The 23,030-nt window shown below is 44.6% G+C and overlaps 1 protein-coding gene across 1 annotated transcript in view; it reads left to right on the top strand.

Annotated features, from left to right (window-relative positions):
- Positions 1-417: 417 nt before the first annotated feature.
- LOC138651037 (sulfotransferase 2B1-like) overlaps positions 418-23,030 on the top strand; it is a 173,279-nt gene continuing 150,666 nt past the window's right edge. Inside the window, exons 1-2 of the mRNA XM_069740975.1 lie at positions 418-475; positions 6,924-6,978. The gene's annotated coding sequence lies outside the window, so the exon portion shown is untranslated. The remainder of the gene's footprint in view (positions 476-6,923; positions 6,979-23,030) is intronic.

Here is a 23,030-nt window from a genome sequence, read left to right as displayed (position 1 = left end):
TTTAGCACCATTCATTCCACATTGCTCTAAACATCATCCTCACTGTCCCCGTTGGGGCTCACAATCTAGGTTCCCTATTATTATGTATTTGGAGGGTCTCACAATCTAGGTTCCCTATTATTATGTATTTGGAGGGTGTGAGGAAACCCACACAAACACAGGGAGAACATACAAACTCCATACAGATATTGTACTTGGTGGGATTTGAACCCAGGACCCCAGCGCTGCAATAACATCTGAAAATTTAGCTCAAATGCTTCCCTGTTCTAGTATAATAACGCATTTGATGTGGCCTCTTTCTGTAGGGGGGTGTGATTGCACTTCTCAGTCCAACCTCTTACACTGACTTCACACCAGTAGTTTAATAATGAATTAATTTACATTATATATATCAGTGATCCATTGTTCACATGTTTTCAGGTTCTTCCTGTGAATGAAGCCTCTCTGATATCTGGTAGAGCGTCTGGACTTGAAGGTAACTTGCACCTTTCATTCTTTTGAATATAATGTTAATGTGCTAATTAATTCACCAGCTGAACACTGTTTAATGCGTATATAAAATTATGGTTATTCATTGTATTTAGCTATATTAATCAGTTCTGTTTGTATTTATTTGTTAGAAATTAGAATATCTTTACCCCATTCACCCCCAGACCATTTTCCTTTTTTAAGTTTCTGTTTTTCACTCCCCTGCTTCACAGAGCCATAACTTTTTTTTATTTGCTGTCAATATGGCCAAGTGAGGGCTTGTTTTGTGCAGGAAGAGTTGTACTTATAAACGACACTGTTGTTTTCATCATAAATTGTACTGGAAAAAAATTCAGAGTGCGGTGAAATTGCAAAAAAAAGTGCAATTCCACATTTTTTTTTTTGCCATGTTCATTAAATTCTAAAACTGACCCGACTTTATGATTCTCCAGGATATTGCATCATTTTCAAAAACCCGTAGCATCTCCATTTTTCAGAATCTGTGGCTGGGCGAGGGCTTACTTTCTGCACGCCGAGCTGCTGTTTTTATTTATACCATTTTGTTGTAGATACATGCGATGTTTCGATCGCCCGTTATTGAACTTTAATACAATGATGCGTTGACAAAAAAAACGTGATTCTGGCGATTTGACATTATTTCTCGTTACACTGTTTACAGATTGAATCACTTATTTTTATACATTGATAGATCGGGCAATTCTGACCTCGACAATACCAGATATATGTCTTTTTATTTTTTTGATTGTGTTGTTTTGAATTAAATGAATTAAACTTTTATATATTTTATTTTTTAAATATTTTTAAAAACAGTTTTTTTTTTAATTTTGCGCTTGCTTCAGTAGTCTGCATGGGAGACTAGAAGCTGCGATCATCCGATCACTTGTTAGGCCTGTCCCACACGTCCAGATAATTCCGGTACCGGAAAAATCAGTACCGGAATTATCCGTGTCCGTGTGCTTACTTGGCACATCAGCATGGCACACGTGCGGCATCCGTGTGCCGCCCGTGTGCCGACTGGGCACCACACGCATCGTGCAGGAGACAGCGCTACAGTTAAGCGCTGTCCCCTGCATCTGGTGCTGAAGCCGCCATTCATTTCTTCTCTCCAGCAGCGTTCGGTGGAGAGAAAATGTGAAAAATCTTTTTTTTTTTTTTGGTGTTTTAAAAAAAAAAAGATCCCTGTCCCCACCCCCCTCCCACTCCCTGTGCGCCCCCCCCCCCCCCCCCCCCCCCCCCGCTGTTAATATAATACTTACCCCGGCTCCCTCGCTGCTTCCTCTCCTCGCCGCAGCTTCTCCTGTATGAGCGGTCACGTGGTACCGCTCATTACAGTGATGAATATGCGGCTCCACCCCTATGGGGGACAGCGCTTACTGTAGCGCTTTCTCCTGCACGGCACACGAACTGCACACGGACAGCATCCGTGTGCGGTACGTGTTTTACACGGACCCATTGACTTTAATGGGTCCGTGTAATACGTGCGCTCCCACAAACACTGACATGTCTCCGTGTTTTTCAAACGGACACACAGTCCGTGAAAACACGCTGACATGTGCAGAGACACATTGATTTTAATGTGTCTACGTGAGTCAGTGTCTCCGGTACGTGAGGAAACTGTCACCAAACGTACCAGAGCCACTGACGTGTGAAACCGGCCTTATACAGAAGAGGGCTTCAGTCCTGCTCTGTGTAGCAGAAGTGTTGACTTGTTATGAGCCTCGGCCGCTGGGTGGCTCTCATTGCTGGGCGGGCAATGACATCCACAGGCATTTCCTGCACAGCCCGGGTTGTCATACCAACCTATCGGTGACCCACGGTCATGTGACAAGGGCGCCGATGGGCAGGATTAATGGCACACTCCAGGCGTGATCGTGGTAAATGCTGCTGTCAGAGATTCACAGCAGCATGAAACAAGTCGACAACCCGCAGCTGTTAGTCACATGTCAGCTGTTGAAATCAGTTAACAAGTGTTGGAAAAGATGGGGGCTCAGGGGGAGACACGACATGTATGTGGTGAAGAGGTCATATAAGATAAATTATATCAAAATATTAACAGAGTACCTGCAGTGCAGCAGCACATTCCCATGTTAGAGGATTATCATATCACATTGTCCTCATTATTCACATAACTGGCCCTTTAGTTAGGACCACATGACCATATTTTCCCTTTTCCGAGGGAACCTGGTCGGATTTACAAATCACACTCTGATCAACTACGTCATACAATAGGCGACATCTCACTTTCAAATTGTTCGTAGCATCCACTTTATGTTATTATTATTATTATTTATTGTTATAGCGCCATTTATTCCATGGTGCTTTACATGTGAGTCCATGGAGCTTTACATGTGAAAAGTTACATATGTTATAAATGCCTTATCCACAGGCCTAAAAAATTCCTATGTTATTAAAGTCATACAGTAGGGGATATCCATATTTCACTTTCACATTGTTTGTAGCATCTATTTCACATTGTTTGTAGCATCTATTCTATGATTTAGAGACCTCATCCACAGGTCCCCCCAAAAATATTTGTTACTTATGTCATACAGTAGGGGACATCTCACTTTCATATTGTTTGTAGCATCTACTCTAGGTTAGAGGCCTCATCCACAGAGTCAAAGAATTTTTGCATGTTATTAATGTCATACATTAGCAGTAGGGGACATCTCACTTTCAAATTGTTTGTAGCATCTATTCTAAGCTATAGGGGCCTCATTCAGAGGCCTGCTATTTTTGATCATTCTCAGAGAACGAGCACACCACAACTTTCTCAATGTACCATAATATCTGTGCCTGCACAGCTTTTAAAGCCAGAGCAGCAGGACAAAGTTTTGGCTTTCCTTGTTGACTCAGCCTCTAGCTCTTTCGCCTCCTCTTCAGAAGGTTCTAAATCAAAAGCAGCGAGTCGTCAGTGGATGCTCCTGGTCAGGAACAAGTCGCTTCCTTGTGTCCTTCACCCAAACCAAAAGTTAAGGATGCGGCAGGCGAAACTACAATTTGCTCCATGGAGCTCTTTACACATACCGTGCCTGGGTTAGAGAGGGAAATTGTTAAAAGCCAATGACAAGATGAATCGGACATGGAGTGCACAGATGCACAGCCACAGCTAGATTATTATGCTGTTCCATTGACTCCGATCACTACATTGCCCTCGCAGTGTACTGAGCCAGAATCTGACCCTGATGAGACTATGGTGCCCCGTCACGAATGCTATAGCACCTTACACGGTGACACAGAGGAAGGTGTACATGACATTGAAGAGGAGGTGATAGATGACCCAGTTGTTGACCCAGATTGGCAGCCATTGGGGGAAGAGGGTGCCGCTGCCAGTAGCTCAGAAGCGGAGGAGGATGATCTGCAGCAGCCATCTACATCACAACTGCTTTCATCTGGCAGGCCCGTATCTGGCCAGAAATGTTTGTCAAAACCAAAAACAGTTTTAGGACAGCGTGGCCATCCAGTGAAAGTAGCACAGCGTGCAATGCCTGAAAAGGTATTCCATAGTAGGAAGAGTGCAGTGTGGGAATTTTTTAACCAAGATCCGAATGATCAGTGCAAAGTTATCTGTAAGAAGTGCTCAAAGACCTTTAGCAGAGGGAAGAATCTCCTAAATTTAAATACAACGTGCATGCGTAGACATTTAACAAGCCTGGACTAACTACCAAACGTCCAGTACCGTTGGTGCACCTGCTCAGAATGAAGGTAGTCAGCAACGCTACATTGCTTCCCTCACAGTAAGGCCACTGGTTAGGACACCACCAGCAGCAAATGTGGAGGTGTCGTCGCAAGGCCAAAGCAGTCAGGGAATCACAAGGTTCTTGGTAGGAAACACTGTATGTAGGCCAACATCAAGAATACCATCACCAACCCTCTCTCAATCTGCCATGTCCACCACCACCCCCCCTAGTTCCACCATATGCACCTCTCCAGTCCAGCTCACCCTACATGAGACTCTCATTAGGAAAAGAAAGTACTCATCCTGTCATCCGTGTACACAGGGTTTGAACGCCCACATTGCTAGACTAATCTCGTTAGAGATGATGCCCTACCATTTGGTTGAAAGCGAAGCTTTCAAAGCCCTGATGGCCTACGCAGTACCACGCTATGACCTACCCAGTCGAACTTCTTTGCGAGAAAAGCCATCCCAGCCCTCCACCAGCATGTCAAAGACCGCATTGTCAATGCACTGAAGCAATCAGTCAGTAGAAAGGTGCACCTGACAACAGATGCATGTACCAGTAGGCATGGCCAGGGACGTTATGTGTCCATCACGGCGCACTGGGTTAATGTGGTGGATGCAGGGTCCACAGGGGACAGCCATAGTGGGACAGTTCTGCCTAGCCCACGGTCTAGGAAACAGTTAGCTGTAGGCATTACAGGAGTATAAAACATAGCAGCCCCACAGGAGTATAAGATACAGCAGCCCCACAGGAGTATAAAATGCAGCAGCCCCACAGGAGTATAAAATGCAGCAGCCCCAAAGGAGTATAAGATACAGCAGCCCCAAATGAGAATAAAATGCAGCAGCTCCACAGGAGCATAAAACATAGCAGCCCCACAGCAGTATAATGTACCCCTATACCAGTATAATATGCCCCACACCGCGGCTTTACAAAAAAAAAGTTTTTCCTTACCTGGCCGAGCTCCAGCGATGTCCTTACGATTTGGCTGAGGCGAGCAGTGTCTTCCGGCGTATGACTGTGACGTCATACGTCGGAGAAGTGTGTGCTGACATCAACTGCCGGCCTGTGATTAGCCGGCGGCTGTTAACTGTTGCTGTGTGGGAGGAAGCTCCTGCACGGCAACAGATTGTAACTGATCATGCGTCGGAGGACACGCAATCAATTACCGAAGCAGCAGAATTCTGCCACTGCGGGCCAGTAGGGGCCCCCTCTGCTCATCGGATCCCATAGGCCAGTAAGGGCAGTAATTCCCTGTTGGCGGCCCAGAAGCATGCATTGTGGGTTGAAGCTTTTGTTTGTGTCTGCGCGCCTCTGACCTGCCGAGCCCCTGACCCACCGGGCCCAGTTGTAGTGGCGACCGCTGTGACTATGATAGTTACGCCCCTGCTTGTCGGGTTACTGGCAGCCTATGGATGCTTTCGGCATAAAGGCAATACATACAATGAACATAAACCAAATCTAAATGTGATTAACTCCTTAATCTGCTGAGCTGGAGATAAGAACATGTGGTTTCTCTGCTTTACTATACACATAAAAGCCGCAAACAGACAATTCATGTCAGGTGACTGGATCCAATGACTAATGTAAATTATAATGTTTGTTGTACCTTATAAGCAAACAGAAAAAAACATGAACGGTTAATGATCTGTATCTTTTCCATCTTTTTCATTACTTTATATCGCACAATAATAAATAAAGATATAGTACTACTGTGAGCACTCTCTGAGCTGCCAGTCTTGCCCTACCTCCCACCATAACGCCATATGCTTGACAAATGATATTCCATTGATGGCACACACAAGACATAGTTGTACTTTGTGACTGAACAGAACATACCAGAAAGTGGGCAGCTGGAAGATATGCATCACAGGAAACATTGGAGCTAAAGAATATACATCTCAGTATACATTGGGGCTGGAGCATATGCATCACAGGCAGTGGCAGAATTACAGTTCCTTGGGTCCTGGGCTTCTACTACATGTTGGTTAGATATATGGGACCTTGTAGCATTCTAGATCCTTTAAAGACATACAGTATTTGTTCACTCTCCATATAATAATGTCCCCCATTCTGGCTACTTTTTAGTAATAATCACCCCTATCCTGGGATCTTTACAGTAAAAATATCCTGGTCCTGGAACCATCCAGTGCCACATCATGAGCCTCATGCTACAACATCTTCCTCCATCCTGGGCCCCTTCCTGTTATAATGTTCCTCATCCTGGTATAATGTCCTCATTCTGGTATAATTTCACACATTCTGGTATAATGTCGCCCATCCTGGTAAAATGTAGCATCCAAGTGTATTGCCCCCATTCTGATTTAATGACACCTTTCAGGTGTATTGCTCTGTCACCCTCAGACACTTATTTAGCACCATTCATTCCACATTGCTCTAAACATCATCCTCACTGTCCCCGTTGGGGCTCACAATCTAGGTTCCCTATTATTATGTATTTGGAGGGTGTGAGGAAACCCACACAAACACAGGGAGAACATACAAACTCCATACAGATATTGTACTTGGTGGGATTTGAACCCAGGACCCCAGCGCTGCAATAACATCTGAAAATTTAGCTCAAATGCTTCCCTGTTCTAGTATAATAACGCATTTGATGTGGCCTCTTTCTGTAGGGGGGTGTGATTGCACTTCTCAGTCCAACCCCTTACACTGACTTCACACCAGTAGTTTAATAATGAATTAATTTACATTATATATATTAGTGATCCATTGTTCACATGTTTTCAGGTTCTTCCTGTGAATGAAGCCTCTCTGATATCTGGTAGAGCGTCTGGACTTGAAGGTAACTTGCACCTTTCATTCTTTTGAATATAATGTTAGGCTACGTTCACACTAGCGTTGTGCGCTGCTGCGTCGGCGACGCAACGCACAACGCACGCAAAAACGCGGCAAAACGCACGCAAAAACGCTGCGTTTTGCGATGCATGCGTCGTTTTTTGCAGAAAATCGGACGCAAGAAAAATGCAACTTGTTGCGTTTTCTTGGTCCGACGCTTGCGGCAAAAAAAACGCATGCGTCGCACAACGCAACAAACAAAAACGCATGCGTCCCCCATGTTAAGTATAGGGGCGAATGACGCATGCGTCGCCGCTGCGTCGCCCGACGCTAACGCGACGCACACTAGCATAACGCTAGTCTGAACGTAGCCTTAATGTGATAATTAATTCAACAGCTGAACACTGTTTAATGCTTATATAAAATTATGGTTATTCATTGTATTTAGCAATATTAATCAGTTCTGTTTGTATTTATTTGTTAGAAATTAGAATATCTTTACCTCATTCACCCCCAGGCCATTTTCCTTTTTTAAGTTTCTGTTTTTCGCTCCCCTGCTTCACAGAGCCATAACTTTTTTTTATTTGCTGTCAATATGGCCAAGTGAGGGCTTGTTTTGTGCAGAAAGAGTTGTACTTATAAACGACACTGTTGTTTTCATCATAAAGTGTACTGGAAAAAAATTCCAAGTGCGGTGAAATTGCAAAAAAAAGTGCAATTCCACATATTTTTTTGCCATGTTCATTAAATTCTAAAACTGACCCGACTTTATGATTCTCCAGGATATTGCATCATTTTCAAAAACCCGTAGCATCTCCATTTTTCAGAATCTGGGGCTGGGCGAGGGCTTACTTTCTGCACGCCGAGCTGTTGTTTTTATTTATACCATTTTGTTGTAGATACATGCGATGTTTCGATCACCCGTTATAGAACTTTAATGCAATGATGCGTTGACAAAAAAAACGTGATTCTGGCGATTTGACATTATTTCTCATTACACTGTTTACAGATTGAATCACTTATTTTCATACATTGAGGGTATGTGCACACCTCAGGATTTCTTGCAGAAATTTACCTGACAAAAACCAAACATTTCTGCCAGAAATCCGCATGCATTATTGGGGCGTTTTGGGTGCGTTTTTTTGTGCGTTTTTTCCCAAATGCATAGAATAGCGGGAAAAACGTAGAAAATCCGCAAAATTAATGAACATGCTGCTTTTTTTTACTGCGATGCGTTTTTTTCATGGAAAAAAAATTCATCATGTGCACAAAAATTGCAGAATGCATTCTAAGTGATAGGATGCATATGTCTGCGGTTTCTAATGCGGTTTTATCGCGTTATCGTGAAAAAAATGATATATTGAGCAACTCTGACCTCGACAGTACCAAATATATGTCTTTTTATTTTTTTTAATTGTGTTATTTTGAATTACCGTATATACTCGAGTATAAGCCGAGATTTTCAGCCCAAAATTTTGGGCTGAAAGTGCCCCTCTCGGCTTATACTCGAGTCACGGTGGGTGGCAGGGTCGGCGGGTGAGGGCGCTGAGGCATACTCACATAGTCCCGGCGATCCTGGCGCTCCCCCTGCCAGTCACACGGTCTTCGGTGCTGCAGTTCTTCTCCTCTTCAGCGGTCACGTGGGACCGCTGATTAGAGAAATGAATACGCGGCTCCACCTCCCATAGGGGTGGAGCCGCATATTCATTTCTATAATCAGCGGTGCCGGTGACCGCTGATAGAGGAAGAGGCTGCGGCACCGAAGACCGTGTGACAGGCAGAGGGAGCGGGACATCGGGACCAGGTAAGTATGTAATATTCACCTGTCCGCGTTCCACCCGCCGGGCGCCGCTCCATCTTCCCGGCGTCTCTCCGCTCTGACTGTGCAGGTCAGAGGGCGCGATGACGCGTATAGTGTGCGCGGCGCCCTCTGCCTGATCAGTCAGTGCGCAGAGACGCCGGGACCGGACGCCGGGAGCAGCAAGCAAGAAAGGTGAGTATGTGTTTTTTTTTATTGCAGCAGCAGCAGCAATGGCACAGCTTTCTATGGCACATCAATGGGGCAATACTGAACGGCGCAGAGCACTATATGGCAGCTATGGGGCAATAATGAATGGTGCAGAGCACTATATGGCACAGCTATGGGGCAATACTGAACGGCGCAGAGCACTATATGGCAGCTATGGGGCAATACTGAACGGTGCAGAGCACTATATGGCACAGCTATGGGGCAATACTGAACGGCGCAGAGCACTATATGGCAGCTATGGGGCAATACTGAATGGCGCAGAGCACTATATGGCAGCTATATGGCAATACTGAACGGCGCAGAGCACTATATGGCAGCTATGGGGCAATACTGAACGGTGCAGAGCACTATATGGCAGCTATATGGCAATACTGAACGGCGCAGAGCACTATATGGCAGCTATGGGGCAATACTGAACGGTGCAGAGCACTATATGGCACAGCTATGGGGCAATACTGAATGGCGCAGAGCACTATATGGCAGCTATGGGGCAATACTGAACGGTGCAGAGTACTATATGGCACAGCTATGGGGCAATACTTAACGGTGCAGAGCACTATATGGCAGCTATGGGGCAATACTGAACGGTGCAGAGCACTATATGGCAGCTATGGGGCAATACTGAACGGCGCAGAGCACTATATGGCAGCTATGGGGCAATACTGAACGATGCAGAGTACTATATGGCACAGCTATGGGGCAATACAAACGGTGCAGAGCACTATATGGCAGCTATAGGGCAATACTGAACGATGCAGAGTACTATATGGCACAGCTATGGGGCAATACTTAACGGTGCAGAGCACTATATGGCAGCTATGGGGCAATACTGAACGATGCAGAGTACTATATGGCACAGCTATGGGGCAATACTGAACGGCGCAGAGCGCTATATGGCAGCTATGGGGCAATACTGAACGGCGCAGAGCACTATATGGCAGCTATGGGGCAATACTGAACGGCGCAGAGCACTATATGGCAGCTATGGGGCAATACTGAACGGCGCAGAGCACTATATGGCAGCTATGGGGCAATACTGAACGGTGCAGAGCACTATATGGCAGCTATGGGGCAATAATGAACAGTATGGAGCATCTATTTTTATTTTTAAAATTCACCGGTAGCTGCTGCATTTCCTACCCTAGGCTTATACTCGAGTCAATAAGTTTTCCCAGTTTTTTGTAGCAAAATTAGGGGGGTCGGCTTATACTCGAGTATATATGGTAAGTGAATTAAACTTTTAGATATTTTATTTTTTAAAATATTTTTAAAAACAGGTTTTTTTTTTTACTTTGCGCTTGCTTCAGTAGTCTGCATGGGAGACTAGAAGCTGCGATCATCCGATCACTTGTGTTATACAGAAGAGGGCTTCAGTCCTGCTCTGTGTAGCAGAAATGCTGACTTCTTATGAGTCTTGACCGCTGGGCGGCTCTCATAGCTGTCAGGCAATGACATCCACAGGCATCTCCTGCAAAGCCCGGATTGTCATACCAACCTATCGGTGACCCACGGTCATGTGAAAAGGGCGCCGATGGGCAGGATTAATGGCACGCTCCGGGTGTGATCGTGTTAAATGCTGCTGTCAGAGATTCACAGCAGCATGAAACAGGTCAACAACCCACAGCTCATTATTCACATAACTGGCCCTTTAGTTAGGACCACATGACCATTTTTTCCCTTTTCCGAGGGAACCTGGTCGAATATACAAATCACACTCTGATCAACTATGTCATACAATAGGCGACATCTCACTTTCAAATTGTTTGTAGCATCCACTCTGTTATAAATGCCTAATCAACAGGCGTAAAAAAATTCTTATGTTATTAAAGTCATACAGTAGGGAATTATTATTATTTATTATTATAGCGTAATTTATTCCATGGCGCTTTACATGTGAAGAGGGGAATGCATATAAAAAAAAGGAAAATAATCTTAAACAATACAAGTCACGACTGGCACAGTAGGAGAGTGGACCCTGCCCGTGAGGGCTCACAATCTACAAGGGATGGATGAGGATACAATAGGTGAGGTTAGAGCTGGTTGTGCAGCGGTTTGGTCGATCGGTGGTTACTGCAGGTTGTAGGCTTGTCGGAAGAGGTAGGTCTTCAGGTTCTTTTTGAAGGTTTCAATGGTAGGCGAGAGTCTGATATGTTGTGGTAGAGAGTTCCAGAGTAGGGGTGATGTGAGAGAAATCTTGTATGCGATTGTGGGAAGAGGAGATAAGAGGGGAGTAGAGAAGGAGATTTTGTGAGGATCGGAGGTTGCGTGCAGGTAAGTACCGGGAGACGAGGTCATAGATGTATGGAGGAGACAGGTTGTGGATGGCTTTGTATGTCATGGCTAGGGTTTTGTACTGGAGTCTCTGGGCAATGGGGAGCCAGTGAAGTGATTGACAGAGGGGAGAGGCCGGGGAATAGCGGGGGAACATGTGGATTAGTCGGGCAGCAGAGTTTATAATAGATTGGAGGGGTGCGAGAGTGTTCGAGGGGGGGGCACAGAGCAGGAAGTTGCAGTAGTCAACGCGGGAGATAAGGGCATGGACTAGGGATTTTGAAGATTCTTGGTTTAGGAATGTACAGATCCGGGAAATAGCTCACTGTCAAATAGTTTGTAGCATCTAGTCTATGTTATAGAGGACTCATCCACAGGCCCAAAAATATTTGTCACTAACGTCATACAGTAGGGGATATCCATATCTCACTTTCACATTGTTTGTAGCATCTATTTTATGATTTAGAGACCTCATCCACAGGTCCCCCAAAAATATTTCTGTTATTAATGTTATACAGTAGGGGACATCTCACTTTCATATTGTTTGCAGCATCTACTCTATGTTATAGAAGCCTCATCCACAGAATCAAAACTATTTTGCGTGTTATTAATGTCATACATTAGCAGTAGGGGACATCTCTCTTTCAAATTGTTTGTAGCATCTATTCTAAGCTATAGAGGCCTCCGAGAACGAGTATTCCACAACTTTCTCAATCTACCATAACATCTGTGCCTGCACCTTCCTCATGGTCCAGCAGTTTGTCCAGTTCACCGTACTCCACCCTCTCTCAGCAATGCAGCCAGCCCATAGTCCCGCAGTTGTGGTCCTACACCTGAAAGTGCTAAAAGATTTCACTCCACCATCTCCAATCTGTTGGCCACAGAAATGCTGCCTTTCCGCCTGTATAGATACAGGCAGTTTCCAAAAGCTGATAGCCGTTGCTGTCCCCATGTACCAGTTGCACAGTCGCCATTACTTTTCTAAGAAAGCTGTACCTGCGCTACATCAGCATGTCACAAACAACATCACCCTTTACTTGACTAAATTTATGTCTGCCAGGGTGCATTTCACAACAGACACTTGGAGGAGTAAACATGGCCAAGGGCGTTATATCTCGATGACTGGGCATTGGGTGACTCTAGTGGCAGTGGGGGTAGGCGCAGAAGGGGCTGCTCCACAAGCCTTGGAATCTCCAAGGTTTGCAGGACAAATATCTGTATTTCCTATGTTCTTTAATTCTTCTGCCTGCTTCTCTACCTCCTCTGGGGCCTCCAACTGTGCCCTCAACCTCAGCCTTAATGAGACACCCGTTCCAACTGTGCAGAGCGAATCCCCACCACCAGGGCTCACTGCAATAATGCAGTGTTAAAATTGATATGCCTTGGAGATCGCAGTCATACAGCTGAAGAGTTATGGACAGCTCTCAGGGCTGAGTTTGAGCAATGGCTGTCTCTGCTGAACCTGCACCTAGGGAAAGCTCTATCCAATAATGGTGTGAATCTGGACATGGCCCTATGGCAAGGCAAGCTCACACACGTGCCTTGCATGGCTCAAGTCCTCAACCTGGTGCACAGCATTTTCTCCGCCACAACCCTGGCCTGGGTGAACTGCTGCAAAAAGCAGTGAAGCTGTGTGCTCACTTCCACTGTTCGCATCCCTCAGGTTACAGACTTGCATCGATACAGAGGTCTTTGTTTATGCCACTTAATAGGTTGATATGCGATGTGCCGACACTGTGAAATTCCACTCTGCACGTGTTGCAGCAACTATGGCTGCAACAACGATCCCTGATGCAGTACGTCATGTCATATAGCCTGGACCAAAGCAGTATGGACGTGGTGCGTATCAGGTTTACGGAGTGGGCACATAATAGCTCTGCACCCTTCTGCACAGTTTTGAAATGGCTGCTAAGATGGCTAGCGCTGACGACGCCGTCATCAGCATCACTATTCCAATCATATACTTTTTATGCTTGATCAGTCTTTGAAAAGCCTGCTGGAGGAGGTGGTGGTCCCACAGGAAGAGGAGAAAGAAGAGTAGGATGTGGAAAGAATAACATTGTCTCAGTTCCAGACTGTCATCTCACAGGCAGGTACCAAGGGAAGGTGGTTTACTGTGATCAATCTGGGATTTTGATAACAGTCAAACTGTTAGCAAAGGTGCAAGAACTGTTGAACAAAAAGAGGCTGGAAGAAGTGATGGACAAGCAACTGTCAGGAGATGAAGAGGATAATCATCCCCTCTCTCTTGTTCGTGGTTAGTGGGAGGGGATGGAGGAAACAAGCATCAGTGTTACCCAACCATTAACACAGCATGGGCTTGGACTGCATGGAAGAGCCCAATATATGAGTGCCTTCTTGCTGCACTATCTGCAACACGATCCATGTATACTTATGAGTCGAAATATTGCTGACTACTGGGTTGCCACTCTGTCAGACCAAATTTTCCCGATGCTTCCCGGCCTAGAAAGAGACCCGTGAATGCTGGAGTATTGAAACACGCTTTTACGCAACCTTAAGAGAGGTTTTCCCCATGACAACAGTGAGGCACACAGTTTGCATCACAGCTCTAGACTTCCAACCTCCTGCATGTCAATTCTTCAGTGCAAAAACATTAGCCACAGCAGCTGCAGTAAGTGGAAGAAGCAATTTCTGGGAGTCCTTTGACACATTTTTAATCCAAGTCTGGAAAATGAATAGAGAGGACAGGAGTATATTGAACTGAATAATCATCAGGGAGGATTTGGACCCTTTCAAATTTTTGTCTTCAAAAATGGATGAGTGGCCTGAGCTCGCCTCTTACGCCTTGGAGGTAGACCAACCATGACTGTTCACATTTCCACAAATTTTTGTTAACATCTGCAGCAGCAATAGCTACAGCAGGCACAGAAGCCACACTAAAGATATCACAGAGTGCAGTTATGTGATATTAATGCAAGATACTAAAAAATGCAACATCGCCTAGTCTGTACAGTCTGCGATTGGGGTGCAAAAGTCCTTACAGATCCATGACTTGTTCATCTTGATGAAAGTTAGGTGGTCTACACTTTCAAGGGACAGCCGGCTGGTCGAATCCATCATGACACCACCAGCAGCGCTGAAGACACATTTTGCGAGAATGCTAGCTGGTGGGCATGATAAAACCTCCAAGGCGTGTGAGGCGAGCTTAGGACAGTCATCCATTTTTGAAGACCAAAATGTGAAAGGGTCCAAACCGTCACTGATGGTATTGATATTCTGACAGCAGCATTTAATATGCACACGCAGGAAGCTCGTCACTAACCCCTCCCATCAGCACCCGTGTCACATGACCGCGAGTCACCGATGGGTTGGCATGACAATCCGGGGTATGCAGGAGATCCCTGTGTATGGCATAAATGGATCGCAATGTGCGCCACCTAAGGCCGATGCTCATAGAAAGTGAGAATTTCTGCTACATAGAACTGGGCTGTAGCCCTCTCTATGTAGCTCAAGCGATCGGATGACCGCAGCTTCTAATCTCCATGGAGACTGCTTAAGCTTGTAAAAAGTAAGAAAAAGTTTAAAATATAGAAAAAATAAAAAAATATAAAAGTTCAAATCGCCCCCCATTCATCCCATTCAAAATAAAACAATTAAAAAAATCAAATATACAAATATTTGGTATCGCTGCATTCAAAATCACCCGATCTATAAATATATAAAAAGACTTAAGGTACCGTTACACTAAACGACTTACCAACCAGCGATACGACCTGGCCGTGATCATTGGTAAGTCGTTGTGTGGTCGCTGGGGAGCTGTCACACAGACAGCTCTCTCCAGCGACCAACGATCCGGGGAAAGACTTCGGCATCGTTGAAACTGTCTTGAACAATGCTGAAGTCCCCGGGTAACCAGGGTGAACATCAGGTTACTAAGTGCAGGGCCGTGCTTAGTAACCTGATATTTATCCTGGTTACCATTGTAAAAGTAAAAAAAAAAAAAAACACTACATACTCTCATTCCGATGTCTGTCACGTCCCGCGGCGTCAGCTTCCTGCACTGACTGTGTCAGTGCCGGCCGTAAAGCAGAGCACAGCGGTGACGTCACTTTACGGCCGGCGCTGACAGTCAGTGCAGGGACGCTGGCGGTGGGGGACGTGACAGACATCGGAATGTGAGTATGTAGTGTTTGTTTGTTTTTTTAACTTTTACAATGGTAACCAGGATAAATATCGGGTTACTAAGCGCGGCCATGCACTTAATAACCCGATATTTACCCTGGTTACAAGTGAACACATCGCTGGATCGGCGTCACACACACCGATCCAGCGATGACAGCGGGTGATCAGCGACCAAAAAAAGGTCCTGATCATTCCCCACGACCAACGATCTCCCAGCAGGGGCCTGATCATTGGTCGCTGTCACACATAACGAGATCGTTAGCGGGATCGTTGCTACATCACAAAAAGCGTGATGTTGCAACGATATCGTTAACGATCTCATTATGTGTGAAGGTACCTTTAATCCAATTGATAAACAGCGTAGGGAGAAAAAAATTGAAATGCCAGAATTACGTTGTTTTGGTCGCTGCCACATTGCAATAAAATGCAATAGCGGGCGATAAAAAAAAACATATACACACCAAAATCATATCAATAAAAACGTCAGATCGCTGCGTAACAACTAATCCCTTACCAGGCCCCAGAACCCAAAAATGGGTCTCTGAGCATGGCAACATTTTTTATAGAAACCTTGGATTTTTTTTCACCACTTTGACCTGGAGAATCATATTGGCAGGTCAGTATTAGCATTTAGTGAACATGGTAAAATAAAATCCAAAAAACAATTGTGGAATTGAACTTTTTTGCATTTTCACTGCATTTGGAATTTTTTTCTTGTTTTCCAGTACAAGACATGGTAAAATCAATGGTGCCATCCAAAAGTACAACTCGTCCCACAAAAAACAAGTCCTCACATGGCCATATTGACAGAAAAATGTAAAAGTTATGGCCGTGGAAAGAAGGGGAGCAAAAAATGGAAATACAAAAACGGAAATACCCCTGGTCCTTAAGGGGTTAAACGGCCCCAAAAGCTGCCAAAACACATCAAATAAGCGGGAAACACCAGGAAAGCAGCCTCAATTCAAACACACTGCAAACTGCAGCATGGCATGGCAGCAATCTTCCATGCATGAGGTATTGTGGTCTGGGCCAGCATTTGCAGCTTTCAACTGACGTCAAAGTAAGATGAGGTGGGTGAGGGATCCTCATGCAACAGTTCAACATGCTTTCATACAAAGCCACACTCAGGTGACACAAATATGAGTTTCGTAGACTACTATTGCCAGAAAAATATTAGGATAGTTATATGGGTAGTTGACTCCAAGGAAGTGGAGGCCTAACAGTCCGAGAGTCCTATTGCTACAGGCAACATGCATGAAGGAGACCCAACAAAAGATCTACACATTTACAAAAATTAGTGGCAGAAACCAAGAAAATGGCATCAATTGCAATAGAGCAGAACCAGTATATCGGAGACTGAAACCTCTTCCACTACAGCCAACCCAGCAGATGTAGACTGTAATTGGCAAGATGATGGAACTACTGTGCCATATCCCTATGAAAGCGTGGAGGGGCATATCTAGGTGGCCTACCAAAACCCAACTCTTGTAAGTGGCAGCAGGCGAAAACTGTGACCCAAGGAGGGAAAAAGAGGAGGCAACAGATGCTACTCCATGGCTGACCTACAAAAGGTGGCAGCTGACCCCTTTCAGTGGGTAGGCTGCAACGGCCTGAAGGAGGGATGAAGAATGCAGGCAGGCACTGTAGGGACTCTGGAAGGAACTACGGGTGCAGAATGGACCGGCTGAGAAACAAAAAAGCAGTGGCAGGTGCGATCTTGACCGGCTGATGGACATAAGAGCACAGACAGGTACGAGCAGACTGGCACAGACAGGTAAGAGCAGATGGGTAAAGGGTAGATAAGCAGATGGCGGACCTGAGAAACCTGACAACTAGCAAGCATGCAAGGCAAACTAACAATGTAGCTCAGGCACCTCCATTTTGGAGGAGAAGCCCTAAATAGAAGGTGTCGCCCAGCTATATGCTGAGAATATCTTAGGTTGACATGGGCGGTCCCTTTAAGAGGGAGATGGCGTACGAGCGTCCTAAGCATAGTAATTATACACAACCCCTATCAGCTAATTATAGCAAAAGGGAAAGAGAAGATTATATTATACCAAATATAAATTCTATTAAAGTAGAATATAACAATAAAATATATAAACAGAATCTTACTGCCGAAGCAGGAATGTAGGGGAATAGCAACAAACTATGTATAATTCAGAGCCAGTACAAGAATAATTATAATATTAAAAGCCAATTCTGCATGTGCAAAAAAAGAATAGTCGTGGACAGAAATCCTTAATTATAGCATAACCGGTCACTCAGGTTGAGGTGTGAATAGTGCTAGTAGTTCGCTATATGCCTGTACTGAATATCAGTGCTCAAACTAAGGAACGGGTAACTGCACAAGAATGATGAAAGCATATCGGAACCAATAGGACATATAAAACATAGTCCCTAAACCCCTATCACGGGGGATTAAGAATCCTCTCCAGAATACAAGCTATCCATTAAGAGAAAAGAGAGTTTATGATCCAAACCAGAAAATGTATACAATATAATGCCAAATCACGGTTGCTCAAAGAAACCACATCTTACAGTTTTGTAAAGTTACAAACTGATTTTATTAACATAATGCTATACAACCATGAACAATGTGCAATCTATAATACCAAAAAAATAATATATAAAAAAAGAAGAAAAAAAAGGGGGGAGCAAGCAGGCAACAATATCAACCCATGGAAAGCAATGGGCAGACCACAGAGCGCATATGGACATACAGAGAAGAACGATAATATCCACAATTATCAGAAAAGCCTGCAGTAGTAGCATCTAATTACTATACACTATGGAATCTTGTAACCATACACTTCTGTACTGCTGGGGCATCAGCGCAGTGGGCGGCCAGCAGCATGGGTAAGTGGGCTTGGAGACTTCTTGCATGTATATGATGCCCGCAATACATTACACCTTATCGGTGTTTGGGTGGTCACTACTTGATAACTCTTTGATTGCTATTTAATCTCCTCCCCCTCGTGCCCGTACTTTTGCAGCGCACTTTGACATTCAGATAGCTAAAATTGCTGCTTATCATGCACTTTGCACTTTTCTGATAATTGTGGATATTATCGTTCTTCTCTGTATGTCCATATGCGCTCTGTGGTCTGCCCATTGCTTTCCATGGGTTGATATTGTTGCCTGCTTGCTCCCCCCTTTTTTTTTTTTCTTTTTTTATATATTATTTTTTTGGTATTATAGATTGCACATTGTTCATGGTTGTATAGCATTATGTTAATAAAATCAGTTTGTAACTTTACAAAACTGTAAGATGTGGTTTCTTTGAGCAACCGTGATTTGGCATTATATTGTATACGTTTTCTGGTTTGGATCATAAACTCTCTTTTCTCTTAATGGATTATAACTGCACAAGAATGTAGATTGCAAACCCTATATATCATAATAAGGTAATAAAATAGTGCAAAAGAAAGTGCAGAGACAATGTCATAAATAGGCTAAAGTGCTGGAATATGGCCGAAACAAACTTACGGTACTGGTGTGATGTGTTTAGTAGAGCCCCAGCCTGCTGCCCCTACACGCATTTCGCTTTTATCTTCATCAGGAGAGGTGGCTAATCTAGCACCGAGATTACTATATAAAGGAGCATCAGACAATCATGACAGGTTGGAAGTGTTACGTGCGTCCATATTGATGCATGTTCCAACTAAAGCCCACCCCCAATGAGGCACTTCCTCCTGCGCTCCTGGAACTCAAGCGTTCCACAACTGCTAGCCAGCCGAGGAAGCCGGCGGAACACATGAGCTCTTTGGGAAGATCCAGGTGAAACTAGGTCAGCGCATGTGCACTGGGCTGCAAGAAAGTAATGTGTCTAAATGACTGACTTGGACAAAGTACAGAAGTGTATGGTTACAAGATTCCATAGTGTATAGTAATTAGATGCTACTACTGCAGGCTTTATAAAGCTTGGGCTGTTTAGATAACCAAAACTAGCGAATATATGGGAACTTATTAAAATTCAGTGAATTGGAATGAGTAAGTGTAATGAAGTCACATTAAAATTTAAATAAAAATAAATAAAAAAGGGCTTTGCAAAGTCAATGAAAAGAATATGATGGTGTAAAAATGTGGGGGTAAAGTGCTGAATGAATATAAAAATAAGATGAAAAAAACAATAATCTAGTGAGCACAAAAACTGAGGTACCCAAAATAGTGTGACTATGAAATAATGTGTATGAAGCTGCTTATATAGATACCCAATGAATACCCAAAAATTAAAGTAACAAAATTGACATTATAATACAAGATTACAAAATAAACAAATATACTAAATGTTGGGGGTGATAAAAAAACATACGGCCCAAATGGTTACAAGGACGAAAATAAGTTAGAAAACATTGTAATGAATTAACAAACTGGTGCCACACAGGACATCCCAAAATGTCCCCATATGTCAATATAAATGTGACAAACTGGAGTCTGTGAGGAACTGTCAAGAGCCGCGTTCCCTTAAAGCTCTGCAGCACTTTATGGGATTTATCAACTACTATCATCAGTTCATCCCTCACTTCTCTATCTTGGTAGCTCCTTAGGCAGCCGTCACCAAAAAAGGAGCTAACCCCAAGCAGTGGTCAGTGGAGGTCTCCAAGGCTTTTGCTTCTGTGTGGTTCCACTTTGCTAGGGCTTTTGTGCTAGAGCGGCCCGATGTGTATAAGCCCTTTATTCTGGAGGTGGATGCCTCTTCCGTCGGTGCAGGAGCAGTCCTATATCAGAAGGATGCTCAAGGTCGGAAACACCCATGTTTCTTTTTCTCTAAGACCTTGACACTGGCGGAAAGGAATTATTCCATTAGGGACTGGGAGTTACTGGCCATGAAGCTAGCCTTCTCTGAGTGGAGGCATCTCCTAGAGGTAGCTCGGTATCCCGTTAAGGTTTTTACAACAGTTATCAGGGTAGTCACCGACCATTATTCTAAGATGGTGCACTTGGTTCCGCTTCCACGGTTACCTTCTGCATGGGCTTTAGCGGCATTGTTTATCAAAAATGTTTTCCATTTACATGGCATGCCTGACAAAATTGTCAGTGACCGGGGTCCTCAGTTTGCGTCTCGGTTCTGGAGAGAACTGTCGTTTACTCAGCATTAAGCTGAATCTCTCTTTTGCATACCATCCCGAGACAAATGGGTTGGTAGAGAGGGTCAACCAGACTCTGGTCACATACTTACGACATTTTGTTTCCGCCAGGCGGAATTTGCTACCTAGGGCGGAATTTACTTTGAACAATTCCGCAGCCAACTCTACCGGGCAGACTGTTCTGCTTAAGTTCAGTCAGACAGGACCTGCTCGAGGACCTATCCGGTACTGCCATATCACCCGAGCAGCTGACGACCAACCACCAATGAGAAGTTGCCCCCTCATGAGCTTGCTCAGTAGAGTGTTTTCTGGATTTAACCTCTAGAGCATCTCTATGCCAATGCTCATTGCTGATTACCATAGCTTTGGCTGGTAGACCAGCAGTAACCAAGCGAACAGCCCTAGTCTGAGCAAGACGTTAAGACCGATGTCTTTGCTGAGCAGCCCCTACTGCGGCTGGAACAGAATGAGTGATCGCAGAGACTGACAAGGCTTGGGATCTATCAAACTCATCCGTGGACGAACCCGATGTCCCGGCAGATGACTCAGAAAACTGGGACAAATAGACTGGCTTTAAGAGGGAAACGTGAAAGGTGTCGGTGATACCAAGGCGCGGAGGGATATCCAAACGGTAGACCACAGGGTTGACCTGTTCCAGAACCTTGAAAGGACCTATGTAGCAAGGCGAAAACGTAGTGGACTCAACTCACAGCCTGATGTTATGGGCGGAGAGCCACACTAAGTTGCCAGGAGCAAAGCTCAGAGTGGGGCACCGGTGTGCATGAGCAGAAACCCTCATTCTCTCCTTGGAGGCCTGGATGGCATCCTATGTGCAGTTCCAAATGTCATGTGCCTCCACCTCCCAGTCTGCCACCCTAGAATCGGTGGATAACACGGGCATGGGCACAGGAACACGCGGATTCTGGACTTATTTAAGGAGAAAAGGAGTCTGCCCGGTCCATCTGGTTCCTCTTCCACGCGTGCCTTCGACATGGGCCTTGGCGGTACAGTTCGTAAAAGACATTTTCTGGCTTCATGGGATGCCTGACAAGATTGTCAGCGATCGGGGTCCCCAATTCACATCTCGGTTCTTTAGAGAGCTTTGTCAGCTGCTTAGTATAATGCTCAATCTCTCTTCAGTGTACCACCCCGAGACAAATGGGCTGGTGGAGAGGGCCAACCAGACTCTTATCATGTACCTAAGTTGTTTCTGCCATGCATGATGACTGGGCATCCTTGCTGCCCTGGGAGGAGTTTGCTTTGAACAACTCCATTGCTGATTCCACTGTTCCATCTTAATTACAGTCAGCACATGCGTGTATCTGTGCCTATGCCCATCTCGTCCTCCAATCCTAGGGTGGAGGATTGAGCAGTGGAGGCCCAGAGGACAGAACCTGGGAACCTGTGGAGCATATTCAGGCTCTGCTGCTCATTGCAGCCTTTGAGCATAGTGAAGCCCAAGGAGGAGGGCCCTAGGAGGGGGGTAATGTTAGGAGTCAAAGCAAAATCCAAAAGTTGTGATGGCTAGCACTCAACTGGAGTAGAGGTGACGGTGCTAGTGAAAGGAACTGAAAGTTCCGAAGTCACTGGATATAAAGATCACTGCACATGTTCAAAGGGAACATATGCTTTCAAGTGGAAGTTTATTTATATTTATAGTAGATTCAAGATAAAGCGACTGGTCAGTTTGACGTTTCGGCTAAAACATAGCCTTGGTCACAACGTCGCTGAAAAAAATACAGAAATACAAATATTTACAAATGGATATATACAATGATTGATGAAATCATGTTCTGTACACTATATACAAAATATATACATAAAGGATTCTTGTGATGTGCATGTACAGAGTAATTGCTCTGTGAGACAATGTAACGAGATGTACTAAGGTGGAATGATTAACTGCAAAGGGGTATGTATAAAACGAGAGAATGAAAAAAGGAACTGCATATAGGTATAGGTGTAAAGGGATGCGTGACCATGTAATAATGCATGCAATCGAACACACGTGGATGTTTGGAACTTAGTACACAAGGCAAAAAAATGGCCTATGTGATTCTGTTGTGTCAGAAAATAGTGCTACTATCTAAATGAGTTCGCAAGGCAAGTAGAGTGGCCCGCCTAGAGTGCAGAGTCTGTCTCAGTTCAGGATAGTGCAGGTGTAGCACCGATGAGAGGTTACAGCCTGGTAGGGATGGATAAAATTAAAACATAAGTGTGAATGCTCACTATGGATATGATGGAGTATATAGGAAGATGTGGAGAGGAACAAGGACCTACCCTGTGGATAACGTGGGTTCCTATGTGCTCCGTGCTGAGCAGTATCTCTTAGGACAATATAGGTAAACATCCAGGTCTTGTGCCAGAGGCCTGTTGGGAGGCATAGTAATGAGAATACATGTTCATGGACAAGTACTGCTATAGTTTAAGGTTAAAGAAAGGCATCTGACCTGTGGGTATGTTAAACGGCAAAAGCACTTTTCTAAGTGGTGTGCTAGGAGATTTCCGAGTAGGCGTGTTTACTTA

Source organism: Ranitomeya imitator, chromosome 10 (assembly GCF_032444005.1).
Source record: "Ranitomeya imitator isolate aRanImi1 chromosome 10, aRanImi1.pri, whole genome shotgun sequence".
In the NCBI taxonomy this organism is placed as follows: Eukaryota; Metazoa; Chordata; class Amphibia; order Anura; family Dendrobatidae; genus Ranitomeya; species Ranitomeya imitator.
This window is presented reverse-complemented; position numbering and strand designations above follow the sequence as displayed.